Here is a 17,537-nt window from a genome sequence, read left to right as displayed (position 1 = left end):
GAATCAAGGGTACATCCAAAATGAAAGGAGCAACAACAGTACCTAATGTAATTTATTGGGTAAAGCAAACAAGAATATATACAGAATAGCTAAACTCTGACGATCACTTTCATACACTGTGCATCAATTTACATCTCTTTTACAATGTCACAAGATAGTTTTCAATGAAGGAGACCGATTCTTCAGCCACTTTTATTTCGTCTTCCAGGTTACATGACCAAAAACTCTCCAGTGCAACATCTAGCTTTTTCATAAATAGATCCCTCAGTCACAAGCCATTAGTGCTGAACAGTTCTGATGGAGAGATCTATCTAGAAAAGGAACTTCTCTATTAAGCACTTGCAGCATTTTCTATTTGTTTTTTATTTTAATTTCCAGCATGATTTTTACCTTCCATATGAGAGCTTATTGATCTAGTTGAGCCAGCACCACACCAAATCATACATTTGTCTTCTCTGCCATTCCTGGGGGAATGGAAACAGTGGCTACAAATATTGTTAATTGCATGACCATGTCTTAAATAAAGTATTTGTGGGCTGCATCCTATGTTTTCCCAGGAACCACCCTTCATTAATTAGTTTCAACAATATGGTGCTTGATCTAAAATCAGTTCTGATGAAAGGTCATGAACCTGAAATGTTAACTGTTTCTCTCCACAGGTGCTGTCTGACCTGTTGAGTATTTCTAGCATTTTCTGTTTTTATTTCAGATTTCCAGCATTCATAGTATTTTGCTTTTGTAAAAATAGGTATGTTATTTGAATTCACGTGCTTCAGTTTGATAGAGCCTTGGTCAGGCCTCTGGAACACTGTGTTCAGTTTTGGGCAGTATATCTTAAGGTTTATATGTTGCCTTGGAGTAGATGCAACACTAATTTTCTAAAATGATGCTAGTTCTAAAATAGTTAAGCACTGAGCACAGGTTGCATAAATCTGTCTTTTCTTTAAGTCATAGGATGTGGGACTCACTGGCAAGGCCAACATTTATTTCCCATCCCTATCTGTCCTTGAGAAGGTGATGGTGAGCCATCTTCTTGAGCCACTGCAGTCTGTGTGACAAAGTTACTCCACAGTGCCATAAAGGACCAAGTTGCAGAGCTTTGACCAGGTGACAATAAAGGAATGACAATAGGTTTCCATATCAGGATGAATGTTAATTGGAGAGGAATATGCAGGTGATGATGTTCCCATGTGCCTGCTGCCTTTGCACTCCTAGGAACTACAGGTCACAGGTTGGGAATGTGCTGGTAAGGAAAACAAAAACAAAAATAAAAATACCTGGAAAAACTCAGCAGGTCTGACAGCATCTGCGGAGAGGAACACAGTTAACGTTTCGAGTCTGTATGACTCTTCAACAGAAGAGTCCTCTCTGCAGATGCTGTCAGACCTGCTGAGTTTTTCCAGCTATTTTTATTTTTGTTTTTGTTTTGGATTTCCAGCATCCACAATCTTTTGCTTTTATCTTAGTGCTGGTAAGGGAATCTGGGTGAGCTGATGCAGTACATATTGTAGTTGGTACACAGTGCTGCACCATTGCACCAATATGGGGTGCCAATCAAGTGGGCTACTTTGTGCTGGATGGTGCCGCGCTTCTTGAGCGTTGTCAGGAATGCACTTATCCAGGCAAATAGAGTATTCCATCACACTCCTGGCTGGAGCCTTGCAGATGGTGGAAAGGCTTTGGGGAGCCAGGAGATAAGTCACTTTTTACAGAATACCCATCTTCTAACTTGTGCTTGCAGCTATAGTAATTATGCAGCTTGTCCAGTTAGGTTTCTGACAAATGGTGAGCCCAGGATGTTGATGGTGGTAGATTAAGCAATGGTAATGCCATTGAATATCAAGCAGAGATGTTTAGAATCTATCTTATTTGAGATGGTCATTGCATAGCATGAACATTACTTGCCATTTACCAGCCCATGCCTGAAAAGTTGCCCTGGTCTTGCTGCATCTAGGCAAATATAGCCTCATTACCTGAAAACTGTGTGCAATCATCAAAAAACATCCACACATCTGACCTTATGATGGGGAGAATGTAATTGAAGCGTTGATGTTTGTGCCTTATGCACTGCCCTGAGGTACTTCTCCAAAGGGTTCCTGGGATTGAGGCAGTCACCAAGAACAATAACAATATTCATTTGTGTTGGATATGACACCAAACAGTGGAGGTTTTCCCCAATTCCCAGTGACTTCAATTTTATTTGGATTCCCTGTAAAATCTTGTCTTTATGTCAATGATAGTCACTTTAACCTCACCTCTGGAAATCAGATCTTTTGCCTATTTTGGAGAAAGGCTATAATGAGGTCTGAAGCTGAGTGGCCCTGGCAGAACTCAAACTGAACATCAGTGAACAAGTTATTGCTGCTTGAAGACACTGTCAGTGACAACTTCCATTGCAATGCTGATGATTAAGAGCAGACTGATATGATGGTATTTGGATTGAATTTGTCCTGACAGATGATATGTGGGCAATATTGCATTTTGTGAGGAAGCTGGCAGTGCTGTAGCTGTACTGCAATGGTCTGAGTAGAAGCACAACTAGTTTTGAAATACATCCTCGGCAGTAAAGTTGGGATGCCCCTGAGGACCATAGCCTTTGCTGTATGGAGTGTGCTCAAACAATTCTTTGTATCAAATGCAATCAATCAAATTAGCTGGACACTGGCTTTTGGGATGATGGGGACTGCAGGAGGAGACCAAGATGGATCATCCACTTGGCACTTCTGACTGCTTAAGTCTTGACTCCTGCACTTGCTTGCCAAACTCTCCCATCACTGAGGTTAGTGATGATCATGGAACCTTTTCCTCCTGGTCGTTGTTTAATTTCCAACCACCATTTAGAGCTGCATATGTCAGCACTGTAAAGAGCTTTGATCTGATGAGTTGAATTGCTTTGTTCTGCTGTAATTTAACCAGCTTGGCACTTCAAACTTAGGGATACTTAGTTCTCCATCTGGCATGCTCTTCTGCACTCCTCATTGAATCAGGGTTGATCCCCTGACTTGATGGTAATAATAATGAGGGATATGCCACGCCATGAAGCTAAAGGTTGTGGTGGAATGTTCTGCTGTTGATGTTGGCCCATAGCATCTTTGGATGCCCAGTTTTGAACTTCTAGATGTGTTCTGAATCTATCCCATTTAGTGCAGTGTGATTGCCACACAACACATTGGAGGATATCCTCAGTAAGAGGACAGGACTTGGTCTCCACAAAGACTGTGGAGTGATGACTCCTACCAATACTGTCATGGACAGATATATCTGTGACAGCAAGATTGGTGAGCATGAGGTCAAGTTGGCTCCCTCATTTGATTCTCTCATCACCTACCAGAGCCTAGTACGGCCGCTCTGTCCTTCTGAGCTCGGTCAGTAGTGGTGTTTCTGAATCACTCATGGTGGTTGACATTGAAATCGCCTCCAGACTGCATTTTGTACCTTCAGTGCTTCTTCCATGTGGTGTTCAACATGGAAGAATACTGACTCATCAGCTGAGGGAGGGCAATACGTGCAAAGCTGTGGGAGACTTTTTTGTTCACATTGAGTGGTGATCTAATTAGTGTTTAAAATGATAAAAGGATGTATTTTCTAAAACAAAATCATAGTATCATAGAATACTACAGTAATGAAAGAGGTTGTATAGTCTATCCTGTATATCCTAGTTCTGTGTAAGAGCTACAAATTACTGCCACTCCTCTACTGATTCTGCATGATGCTCAAAAATATTCCTTGTCACATATCCTAGTCCCTTTAAGGAGCTTCTATTGAATCTGCTGCCACTATTCTTTCAATCAATACTAAGCAACTGACAAACTAAAAACTAACATTCTAATTATGACCCCCATGGCCTTTTTTTGCCATTAACTTGAATCTGTGTCCACTGATACCAAACATTCTGCCTGTGGAAACAATTACTCTCTATTTGTTATGTCAAAACTGCTCATAAATTTTGCGGTCATAGCCTGGAACCTACTTCCCACAGGGGTGTTGAATGAGGGCATAATACTAAGATTAGAGCCATGCCATTCAGGAATAAATTCAAGAAGGTCTTCTTCATATAAAAGGTAGTAACAATGTAGAATTCTCAACTAATAAGGCTGTAGATGCTGCGTCAGTTGAAACTGTCAAGACTGAGAGTGATAGATTTTTGCTGGTTAAGCATATCAAGGAGAGGCGGTGGCAATGGCAGTGGTGATCACATAGTCATAATGTCACTGGGCAAGCAATCCAGAAGCCCACTCTAATGTTCTGGGGACATGGGTACAGATCCCACCATGGCAGCTGGTGGACTTTAAATTCAATTAATAAATCTGGAATTAAAAGCTACTCTCAGTAATAGTGACCATTGTTGATTGTTGTAAAAAAACATCTGGAACAATGACATCCTTTAGGAAGGAAATCTGCTGTCCTTACCTGGTCTAGCCAACATGTGACTCCAGACCCACAGAAATGTGTGGTTGACTCTGAAATGGCCCAGCAAACCACTCAGTTGCATAAAACCACTATGAAAGCCAAAAGGAATGAAATTAGATGGGCCACGTGGCATTGACCAAGGCACCAGAAATGACAACAGCTCACCGAGCCCTGTCAACCCTGCAAAGTCCTCCTTACTAACATGTGGGGCCTTATGCCAAAATTGGAAGAGCTGTACCACAGACCAGTCAAGCAAAAGCCTGACATAGTCATACTCATGGAATCATACCTCACAGACAATTTCCCAGGTGCCACAATCACCATCCCCAGGTATGTCCTATCCAACCGACAGGAAAGACCCAGCAGAGGTGGCAGCACAGTGGTATACAATAGGGAGGAAGTTTTCCCTGGGAGTCTTCAACATTGACTCTGGACCCCATGAAGTCTCATAGCAAACATGAGCAAGGAAATCCCCTGCTGGATACTACCTACCGCTCCAACCTCAGCTGATGAATCAATACTTCTCCAAGTTGAAAACCATTTGGAAGAAGTACTGAGGATGGTAAAAGCAGAGAATGTACACTGCATGGGGAAATTCAATGTCCATGACCAAGGGTGACTCAGTTGCACCACTACTGACCGAGCTTGCTGAGTCCTAAAGAACATAGCTGCTAGATTGCGTCTGTGGCAGTTGACAGTATTTGAGTACAGAAACAGGAGGATAAGGCTGATGAATACATGGCTGGAAAAATGGTGCAGGAAGGAGGGCTTTAGATTCCTGGGACACTAGGATTGGCTCTGGTGAAGATGACACCTGTACAGGCTGGACAGGCTGCATATGAACAGAGCCAGGACAGATTTCCTTGCGGGGCATTTTGCAAGTGCTGTTGGCAGGGTTTTAAACTAACTCAGCAGGAGTGTGAGAACCAGGAGAGAGTATTAGAGAGGAATACCAGGGTGCACAAAATACTGGGAGAGACAGATAGCACTAGAATAGAGAAAAGTAATTTAATAGGTGGAGCCACAGTGAGAGAAAGGTCATGAAGTTTAAATCAGTGTTACTGTGCATGCATGTGAATGCATGCAGTATCGTGAATAAGTTTGAGGAGCTGCAGGTGCAGGTTGCCAAGTGGAAATATGATGTTGTAGCGATAACAGAGTCCTGGCTCAATGAAGAACAGGGCTGGGTGCTAAATATTCTTGGGTACAAGGTGTTCATGAAAGATAGGGCATGAAGAAAAGCAGGAGGGGTGGTGGTATTGGTTAAGGAGGGCATTGCCTTGCTGAAGAAAGAGGATGTCCCAGAGGGTTCAAAGACAGAATCAATTTGGCTAGAGTTAAGGAACAAAAAGGAAGCAATTACATTGCTCGGTGTAATCTATAGACCATTAACTACTGAGAAGGATATAGGGGAGCAAATCTGCAGGGAAATTACAGAGAGATGCAACATTATAGAGTAATTATAATAGGGGGCTTTAATTACCAGAATTAGATTGGGACAGTGGTAGCGTAAGGAATGAAAGAGGGTCAAGAGTTCCTAAATTGTGTTCAGAAGAATTTTCTACATCAGTATGTGTCCAGTCCAACAAAAACGGATGCATTGTTGGACCTGATTCTTGGAAATGAGGTGGGCCAAGTAGATCAAGTATCAGTGGGGGATCATTTGGGAAACAGTGATCATTGTATCATAAGGTTTAGGATGACAATAGAAAAGGATAATGTGCAATCCAGAGTAATAATAATTAACGGGGGTAGAGCTGACTTCAAGAGGGCAAGAACAGAGCTGGGCCGACTAGACCGGAATCAAAGGTTGACGGGAAAAACTGAAGTTGAACAATGGACTATCTTCAAAGAAGAAATAGTTTGGGCACAGTCAAGGTATATTCCCTCAAAAGAGAAAGGTAGGGCAAATTAATCCAGAGGTCCCTGGGTGAAAAAGGAGATAGAAATTAAGATGAAAAAGAACAAGTATGCTTATCACAGGTGTCAGGTGGAAAATACAATTGATTACCAAGTGGAATACAGAATGTTCAGAGGGGAGTTAAAAGGCAAATAAGAGAAGCAAAGAGGGATTATGAGAAAAAACTAACAGCCAACATAAAGGGGAATCCCAAAGTCTTCTAACGGCACCTAAGTAGCAAGAGGGTGGTAAAGGGAGGAGTAGGGCTGATTTGCTACCAAAAAGGGGGTTTACACATGGAGGCAGGGGGCATGGCTGAGGTGTTAAAGGAAAATTTTGTATCTGTCTTTACTAAGGAAGCAGAGGCTACCGTGGCCATGGTGACAGAGGAGGAAACTGTCACTAGAAGGACTCAAAATGATAAGGAGGAAGTGTTGGATAAACTGTCAGTACTTAAGGTTGACAAGGCATCGGGACCGGATGAGATGCATTCAAGGATATTAAAGGAACTAAGAGTGGAAATTGCAAAGGGAATGGCGATAAGTTTTCAGTCTTCCCTAAACTCAGGGGAGGTGCCAGAGGATTGGAGAATTGCAAACATTATGCTCTTGTTCAAAAAGGCTGTAAGGTTAAGCCCAGCAATTACAGACCAGTCAGTTTAACTTTAGTGGTGGAGAAGCTTCTAGAAACAATTATTCGGGGTAGAATTAGCAGTCACATGGAAAATATGAGTTGATTAGGAACAGCCAGCATGGATTTCTAAATGGGAAATTGTGTTTAACCAACTTGTTGGAGTTTTTTGAAGAGGTACAGAAAGGATCGATGAGGGTAATACTGTTGATGTTGTGTACTTGGATTGTGTACTTTGATACAGTGCTACACAACAGGCTTGTGAGAAAACATATTGCTCATGGAATAAACGAGACAGTAGCAACGTGGATACAAAATTGGTTGAGTAATAGGAAACAGCAAGTGATGACCAATGGGTGTTTTTCAGGCTGGAGTAAGGTTTGTAGTGGAGATCCCCCAGGATTGATATTGGGACTCTTGCTATTCCTGACAGTGGAGTTTCCCCAGGGTGGGTATTGGGACCCTTGCTTTTCCTGATATATATTAATGACCTAGATCTTGGTGTGCAGGCAACAATTTCAAAGTTTGTGGATGGTACAAAACTTGGAAGCATTATAAACTGTGAGGAGGACAGTATAGAGCTTCAAGAGGACATAGGCAATTTGGTCGAGTGGACAGACAAGTGGCAAATGAAGTTCAATGCGGAGAAGTATGAGGCAATGCATTTTGGTAGGAAGCACGTGGAGAGACAACATAAAATAAGCAGTACCATTCTCAAGGGAGTGCAGGAGCAGAAGGACCTGGGTGTGTATGTGCATAAATCATTAAAGATGGCAAGACAGGTAGAGAGAGCAGTTAATAAAGCATACAGTACCCTGGGCTTTATTACTAATGCACTGGAGAACAAGAGCAAGAAAGTTATGCTGAGCTTATATAGGACACTAGTTAGAACCCAGCTGGAATATTGTGTACAGTTCTGGGCACGACACTATCGGAAGGATGTGAATGCACTGGGGAGATTGTGGAAGAGGTTTACAAGAATGGTTCCTGGGATGAGAAATTTCAGTAATTAAAATAGATTGGAGAAGTTGGGACTATTCTTGGAGAGGAGAAGGCTAAGAGGAGATTTGATAGAGATGTTCAAAATCATAAGGGGACTGGACAGAGTAGATAGGGAGAAACTGCTTCTGCTCATAAAAGGATTGAGAATGAGAGGACACAGATTTAAACTGATTCGCAAAAGAAGCAAATGTGATGTGAGAAAAAACTTTTTCACTCAGCGAGTGGTTTGAGTCTGCCTGGAAGTGTGGTGGAGGCAGGTTCAATGGAGGTATTCAAGAAGGCATTGGATGATTATTTGAATAGAAACAATGCACAAGGGTATGGGGAAAAGGGATGAGAATGGCACTAAGTCATAACGCTCATTTGGAGAGTCGATGCAGACATGATGGGCTGAATGGCCCCCTTCTGCAATGATCTTGTGATTCGTAATAGGAGTGACTACCACACAAACCCTTGTGCAGATGAAGTCCTGTCTTCACATTGAGGATACTCTCAACTGTGTTGAGTGGCACTACCAATGTACTAAATGGGATAGATTGGAAACAAATCTAGCAACTCCAAACTGGGCATCCATGAGGAACTATGGTCGATCAACAGCAGCAGAATTGTATACAACCACAAACCTGTAACTTCATGGCCTGGCCTATCTCCCATCATACCACTACCATCAAGCCAGGAGATCAACCGGTTCAATGATGAGCACAAGAGGGCCTGCCAAGAAGAGTGTTTGGCATATCTAAAAATGAAATGTCAACCTGGTGAAGCTACAACACAGGACTACTTACATGCCAAACAGTGGAAGCAGCATGCGATAGATAGAGCTAAGCGATCCCATAACCAATGGATCAAATCTAAGCTCTGAAGTCCTGCCACATCCAGTCATGAATGATGGTGGACAATTAAGCAACTAACTGGAGGAGGAGGCTCCACAAATACCACTATCCTCAATGATGGGAGAGCCCAGCACATCAGTGCGAAAGACAGGACTGAAGCATTTGCAGCCATCTTCAGCCAGAAGTGCAGAATGGATGATCAATCTCGGCCACCTCAGGAGGTTGCCATCGTCACAGGTGCCAGTTTTTGGCCAATTCGATTCACTCCATGTGATATAAGAAATGGCTGAAGATACTGGATACTCAAAAGCTAGGGGCCCTGACTACATTCCGGCGATTGTACTAAAGAGTTGTGCTCCAGAAGTTGCCCTGTCCCTAGCAAAGCTGTTCCAGTACATCTACAACACTAGAATCTACTCAGCAATGTGGAAAATTGCCCAGAAATGTCCTGTCTACAAAAAGCAGCACAAATCCAACACGGCCAATTACCACAGCATCAGTCTAATCTCGGTCATCAGCAAAGTGATGGAAGGTGCCATCAACAGTGTTATCAAGCTGTACGTACCCAGCAATAACCTCCTCATTGACACTCAGTTTGGGTTCGGCCAGGTCCATTCAACACCTGACCACATTACACATTAAATATGGAAAAAAGAGCAAACTCAAGAGGTGATGTGAGAGTGACTGTCCTTGACATCAAGGCAGCATTTGACCGAGTGTGGCACCAAGGAACCCTAGCAAAACTAGATTCAATGGAAAGCAAGGGGAAAACTGACTGGAGTTGTACCTAGCACAAAGGAAGATGTTGTGATTTTTGTAAGTTTAGCTACTCAGTGCCAGGACATCACTGCAGGAGATCCTCAAGGTAGTGTCCAAGTAAGGTCAGAAAGTGGGGATGTTCGCTGATGATTGCACAATGCTCAGCCCCATTCATGACTCCTTAGATACTGAAGCAGTCCGTGTCCATATGCAGCCAGACCTGGACAACATTCAGGCTAGGGCTGATAAGTAGCAAGTAACATTCACACTACACAAGAATCAGGCAATGACCATATCCAACAAGAGAGAATCCAATCATCTTCACTTGACGTTTAATGGCATTACCATCGCTGGATCCCCCACTGTCAACATGCTAGGTTTTACCATTGACCAGAAGCTAAACTGGAACATCCATATAAATACTGTGGGTACAAAAACAGGTCAGAGGCTGGTAATTGTGCAGTGAGTAACTCACCTCCTGACTCCCCAAAACCTGTCCACCAACGACAAGGCACAAGTCAGGCCCGTGATGGAATACTCTCCGCTTGCCTGAATGAGTGCAGCTCCAACAACACTCAATAAGCTCAACACCATCCAGAACAAATCAGCTCACTTGATTGGCATCCCATCTATCACCTTCAACATTCACTCCCTCTGCCACCGATGCACAGTGGCAGCGGCATCCCAGTTACTGAATGCACTGCAGCAACTCATCAAAGCTCCTTCGACAGCATCTTCCAAGCCCGCAGCCTTTACCAACTGGAAGGACAGGGGAAGCAGATGAATGGAAACAGCATCATCTGCAAATTCTCCTCCAAGCTATATATTATCCTGACTTGGAACTATATATCGCTGTTCCCTCATTGTCACTGGGCCAAACTCCCGGAACTCCCTTCCTAGCTGCACTGTGGGTGTACCTATGCCATATGGACTACAGCAGCCCAAGAATAAGGCTGACCACAACTTTCTGAAGGGCAACTAGGAGCCAGCAATAAATGCCGGCCTAACAAGCAATGCCCATATCCCACGAAAGAACAAAAAACTTAAGGTTGCTTAGTGGGTATATGGGGTATATGGGCTAATATATGAATCAATCATGAACTAATTGAATAGTGGTGCCGATTTGATGGACTGAATGCCCTTCCGCTGTATCCAAGTTATTAGTACAGTTGTACTTCTGGTTAATTATTGATGTCTCAAATGACACTACATTAGTAGACATGCGAAATGAACAGATGTTTTTGTCATTTTGCTTTGATGATCAAATAAATGGGCTTGGGCAGAAATTTTCCTAAGAAAATTATACCAGAGAGATAGAATTGAAAACAGGGCAGATCTTACATGACCTGAGGGAGCATTGTCAAGACCAATCAACCTTTTATTCTTCCAGGTTATCATGCATTACCTGAAAAAGCAATGTGGTAAGCTATTTATTTCTTTATTCCTTCTGTATACATTTATGAGTAAATATGAATAAACCATTTTCGTCATCAAAAAAATACTCAGGCTATATAATCCAATTTAAAAAAAAATTCATTCATGGGATGTGGGCCTTGCTGGTTGGGCCAGTATTTTATTGCCCATCCCTACATTGCCCTTGAGAAGGTGGTGGTGAGCTGCCTTCTTGAACCACTGGAGTCCATGTGGTGTATGTACAACCACAGTGTTGTTAGGGAGGGAGTTCCAGGATTTTGACCCAGTGACAGTGATGGAATGGAGATATATTTCCAAGTCAGGATGGTGAGTGACTTGAATTGATTAGGCACAGATTTGCAATACATTGAATAGCATTTAGAAGGGCTGGGACTAGACCATATTGCTCTTTAGAATAATTGCATTGATTTTGGCAGTGATCAAGTGAAAAATGTTAAGTAACTGTGCTATACATGTCCAAACAATCAGAGGGAAGTCGAAGAACAATTACTTAGACAAGTTTCTGAGAAGGGCAAAAATAATAGTCCATAATAGTAGGAGACTTCAACTACTCTAATAGGAACTGGGATAGAATCATTGTGAAAGGTATACAGGGCACAGAATTATTAAAATGCAATCAGAAGAACTTTGTTTAGCCAGTACATAGCAAGCCCAATAGCAGGAAAGGGTGTTAAGGACTTAGTTTTAGGCACTGATGTTGGACAGGTGGAAGAGAGTCAGTGAGACCATTTTTGGTGGTAGTGATCATAATCCAGTTAGAGATAATCTAATTATGGAAAAGGACAAACATTGGCTGGGAGTTAATTTTCAGGTTGGGAAAAAGCATTTTTACCGAGCTGAGATGTGGTTTAGCAAAAGTGGACTGGATATAGCCACTTGAAGGTAAATCGATATCAGAGCAGTGGGAGGAATTCATGGGGTAGATACAGAGGATTCAAAGCATATATGTTTCCACAAAAAAAGGATAGGATCACCAAATTTTGAGCACCTTGGATCATACAGGGTAAGATAAAGCAAAAAAGGGAATGCCCAGGGATGTATAGAAAATTCAGGACTCAAAATTAAAATGGAAATCTGGAAAACAAAGAAAAGTTATGAAAAATGTTGGCAAGTAAAATCAAGAAGATGCAAATATATTTATAAATGCATAACGATCAAGAGGACAACTGAGGAAAGAATAGGGCTTATTGAAGACCAAAATGGTAATGTGTATCTGTCAATCAGCTGCAAGTAGTAGCCCCAATAGGCAATAATTACTGTAGCAGAAAGCTGAGCTAGCTATTAAGTCATCAGAGGCTCTATATATCAGCAGAGAGGTTTTGAACCTGCACAGACGGAGGCACACGGACATGTGACTACACCTGAGTGAGATGTAGATTGAGTGAGCTGTTGTAAATTTTTTCAGATGGGATCTTGGTGCAGAGGGCAAAGAGATACTCTGTTTTCCACTTTTTCTCAGTCTCCAGTGGTAGGTAAGTTTCATTCCTTGTCTCCAAACTAGGTGAGTGCAACCTTCTATTACTTTAGTTGTTTAAGTTATTAACTAATTGACTAATTAAATAAATAAGGTTGGACAGAAATGGCAGGGCTTCTGGTATGCCATGACTGCAGCTTGTGGCAATCTGTGGAATGCAGTGCAATCCTTGATAACCATATCTGCAGAAAGTGTGTGCAGCTTAGGGAACTTTGGCTCCAAGTTGCTGAGCTAGAGTCTGAGTTGCGGACGTTGCAAGGGATCAGGGAGGGAGAGAGTTAACTGGACTTTTTGTTCCAGGAGGCAGTCACAGCTCTTAGGTTAGGCAGAACATTAGAGTTGGTCAATGGTCAAGGACAGGAGGGTGTGACTGTGAGTCGGGCAGATAAGAGGAACCAGCATGTAGTGATGGAGGAATCTCAGCCCCTGCCTTTGGATACCAGGTATGAACGAGGTGCATGCTATCTGTTTGGATGAGGAGAAGGACCACAAGGTGGATACATAGGCTGATCATTGCATCATGGTGAGGGATGCCATTCAAGTGGAGGGAGCGAAGAGGAATGCGCTCATGACAGGAAACAGTAGAGCCAAGGGGATAGGTATAGCTCTGTGCAGCCACGACCAGGAGCTCTGGAGATTGTGGTGCCTGCCTGGTGCCAGGGTTAAAGGCGATCTTCCCAAGGCTGGAATGGAATTCGGAGTGGGAGAAGGAGAATCAAGTAGTTGTGGTCCAAATGGGAACCAACAACCTAGGTAAAACAAGGAATGACGTTCTGCTAAGAGAATTTGAGGAGTTAGGGTCCAAATTAAAACACAGAACATCAAAGGTAATAATCTCTGGATTGTTACCTGAGCGAAGCACAAGTTAGCATACGACTTAGAGAATTAAATGCATGGCTCAAAGAGTGGTGTGGAAAGAAGGGGTTTCGATTCATGGGGCACTGGCATCAGGACTCAGGGAAGAGTGACCTATTCCATTGGTAAGGGCTCAACTTGAACCGGGCTGGAACCTGTACCCTGGCCAATAATAAAACTAGGGCAATGGACAGGGCTTCGAACTAACGTGTGTGTGTGTGTGTGTGTGTGTGTGTGCGTGTGTGTGTGTGTGTGTTGGGGGGTGGGGTGGTGGTGGTGGGCAGGGAGAGGTGGTGAAAGTTTGGGTGAAGGGAGATTTTGAAATTCACAGAGAAAGTTGCAGGCATCAAAACAGTATACAAATGTGGATAAAGACAAACAGAATGGGTCAGCAAGGAGCGGAGAGTTTAACAAGATTTCTACATCAGTGAATAAGGACATTGTAGGGAAAAAAAAGTCAATTATTGAAAGTCAAGGTTCTTTATTTGAATGTGTGAAGCATCGCAATGAGATGAATGAACTAATGGCACAAATAAACATAACTGAAAAAGATGCAATTGCCATTGTAGAGATATGGTTACAAGGTGATCAAGGGTGGAAAATAAATATTCCAGGGTACATAATATTCAGGAAGGGTAGGCAGAATGGCAAAGGAGGGGTGGCCCTGATAAGATTAAGAAGTAGAACCAATATGGGTGAAAATTAGGAAAAGCAAGAGGCAGGAAACACTAGTGGGAGTAGTTTATAGTTCTCCTAACAGTAATTATACTGTTGGGAGAACATTGAACAAGAAGTTATTGGAACTTGTAACAAAGACAGTATAATAATTGTGCGGGACTTTAATCTTCATATAGACTTGGACAATCAAATTGGCAAGAGCGGTCTGGAAGATGAGTTTGTAGAATATTTGTGTGACATTTTCTTCGAGCAATTCTTTATGGAGCCAACTAGGGATAAAGCTATCTTAGATGTAGTATTGTGTAATGAAGCAGCGTTAATTGGTAATGTTGTGGTAAATGATCCTCTGCGAAGTAGTGATCATAATACCACACAATTTCATGTTAAGTTTGAAACTAACATATTCCAATCACAAGCAAGAATCTTAAAGTTAAACTAAGCCAATTACATGGGTGCGAGGGGAGAACTTATTTTTTATTCATTCATGGGATTTGGGCATCACTGGCTAGGCCAGCATATTATCCATGCCCAAATGCCCTTGAGAAAGTAGTGGTGAGCTGCCTTCTTGAACTGCTGCAGTCCATGTGGTGTAGGGATACCCAGGGTGTGGTTAGGGAGGGTGTTCCAGGATTTAGACCCAGCAACAGTGAAGGACCGGAAATATATTTCCAAGTCAGGGTGGTAAGTGTCTTGGAGGTGAACTTCCAGGTGGTGATGTTCCCTTGTGCCTGCTGCCCTTGTCCTTCTAGGTGGTAGTGGCTGTGGGTTTGGAAGGTGCTGCCTAAGGAGCCTTGGTGAATTCCTGCAGTGCATCTTGTACATGGTATACACTGCTACCAATGTGCGACCATGGTGGAGGCAGTGAATGTTTGTGGATGGGGTGTCAATCAAATGGGCTGCTTTGTCCTGGATGGTGTCAAGCATCTTGAGTGTTATTGATGCTGCACAGCTGCATTCATCCAGGCAAGTGGATGGTATTCCATTACACTCCTGATCAGTGCCTTGTATGTGCATAGTCAGGCTTTGAGGAGTCAGGAGGTGAGTTACTCGGTGCAGGATTCCGACACTGACCTGCTGTTGTGGCCACAGTATATTATATGTCTAGGCCAGTTCAGCTTCTGATCAATGCTAATCCCCAGGATGTTGATAGTGGGGGATTCAGCGATGGTCATGCCATTGAAAGTCACGGGACAATGGTTAGATTCTCTTTGTTTGAGCTGGTCATTACCTGGCATTTGTGTGACGTAAATGTTACTTGCTATTTGTCAGCCCAGGTCTTGCCGCTTCACTATCTGAGGAGTTGTGAATGGTGCTGAACATTGTGCAATCATGAGCAAACATCCCCACTTCTGACCTTATTGTGGAAGGAAGGTCATTAATGCAGGAACTAAAGATGGTTGGGCCGAGGACACCAACCACCCTAAGGGACCCCTGCAGTGATGTCCTGGAATTAAGATGATTGACCTCCAACAACTACAACCATCTTCCTTTGTGATAGGTATGACTCAAACCAGCAGAGAGTTTTCCCCCCAATTCCCATTGACTCCAGTTTTGCTAGGGCTCCTTGATGCCGTACTCAGTCAAATGCTGCCTTAATGTCAAAGGCAGTCACTCTCACCTCACCTCTGCAGTTCAGCTCTTGTGCCCATAGTTGAACCAAGGCTACAATGAGATCAGGAGCTGAGTAGCCCTTGGAGAACCCAAACGAAGTGTCAGTGAGCAGGTTATTGCTAAGCAAGTGCCACTTGAAAGCACTGTTGATGACTCCTTCCATCACTTTATGATGATTGAATGTAAACTGACAGGGTAATAATTGGCCAGGCTGGCTTTATCCTGCTTTTTGTGTACAGGATATACCTGGGCAATTGTCCACATTGCAGGGTAGATGCCAATACTGTAGCTGCACTGGAACTGCTTTGCTAGGGACATGGCAAGTTCTGGAGCACAAGTATTCAGTACTAGGCCTGAATATTGTCAGGGCCCATAGCCTTTGCAGTATCCAGTGCGGTCAGCCATTTCTAAATGTCACATGGGGTGAATCGAACTGGCTGAGCACTGGCATCTGTAATGCCGGGGGCCTCCAGAAGAGTCTGGGATCAATCTTCTATTTGACACTTCTGGCTGAAGATTGTTGCAAATGTTTCAGCCTTAACCTTTTTACTGAAATGCTGGCTCACCCATCATTGAAGATGCGGATATTTGGGGAGTCTCCTCCTCCAGTGAGTCATTTAATTGTTCACCACCATTCACAACTGGATGTGGCAGGGCTGCTGGGCTTATATCTGATCCATTGGTTCTGGAATTGCTTAGCTCTGCTATCACTTGCTGCTTCTCCTGTTCGGCATGCAAATAGTCTGGTGTTGTAACTTCACCAGGTTGACACCTCTTTTGGGTATATCTGGTGCTGCTCCAGGCATGCCCTCCTGCAATCTTCATTGTACCTGGGTTTATCCCTTGGCTTGTTGATAATGGTAGAGTGGGCGATATGCCAGGCCATGAGGTTACAGATTGTAGTTGAGTACAGTTTTGCTGCTGCTGGTGGCCCACTCATAGCGCTTCATGGTTGCCCAGTCTTGAGTTGCTAGAACAGTTTGAAATCTATCCCAATTAGCATGGTGGTAGTGCCACATAACACAATGGAGTGTACCCCTAATGTGAGACGGGATTTCATTTCCACAGGAACTGTGCGGTAGTCACTCCTACAGATATTGTCATGGACAGATCCATCTTCAGCAGGCAAGTTTCAGAGGATGAGGTCAAGTATGCTTTTTTCTCTTGGTTCCCTCACCACCTGACACAGATCTAGTTCAGCAGCTCTGTGCTTTAGGACTCGACCAGCTCGATCAGTAGTGGAGCTACCGAGCCGCTCTTGGCAATGGACATGAAGGTCCCACACCCAGAGAACATTATCTGCCCTTGCCACACTCAGTCTTCCTTCAAGTGCTGTTCAACATGGTGGAGTATTGATTCATCAGCTGAGGGATGGGGGCCAGGGGTGGGGTTAGGGGTGGCCCAGTACATGGTAATCAGCAGGAAGTTTCCTTGCCCATGTTTGACCTGCTGCCATGACACATCACGGGGTCTGGAGTTGATGTTGAGGACTCCCAGTGCAACTCCCTCCTGACTGTATACCACTGTGCAGCCACCTTTGCAGAAAGTGCGTCTGGGACATTACCTGTAAAGAATGATTCTGTGAGTTTGACTAAGTCAGATTGTTGCATGACTACTATGGGAGAGAGTTCTCCCTACTTTTAGCACAAGCCCCCAGATGTTAGTTAGGAGGACTTTGCAGGGTCAACAGGGCTGAGTTTGCCGCTGTCATTTCCAGTGCCTAGTTCGATGCAGGGTAGTCTATCTGGTTTCACTCATTTTTGACACATGTAGGCGAGACCAGGTAAGACCGGCTGGTTTTGACATTAGTGGACCAGATAGGTTTGAACAACAATCATTTCATGGTCATCATTAGACATTTAATCCCAGATTTCTAATTGAATTCAAATTTCACCATCTGCCATGGCGGGATTCAAACCCAGGTCCCCAGATCATTATTCTGCATCTCTGG

This window comes from Carcharodon carcharias, chromosome 8 (genome assembly GCF_017639515.1).
Source record: "Carcharodon carcharias isolate sCarCar2 chromosome 8, sCarCar2.pri, whole genome shotgun sequence".
Lineage (NCBI taxonomy): Eukaryota > Metazoa > Chordata > Chondrichthyes > Lamniformes > Lamnidae > Carcharodon > Carcharodon carcharias.
The sequence above is the reverse complement of the archived record's forward strand: the minus strand, read 5'-3'. Positions refer to the sequence as shown.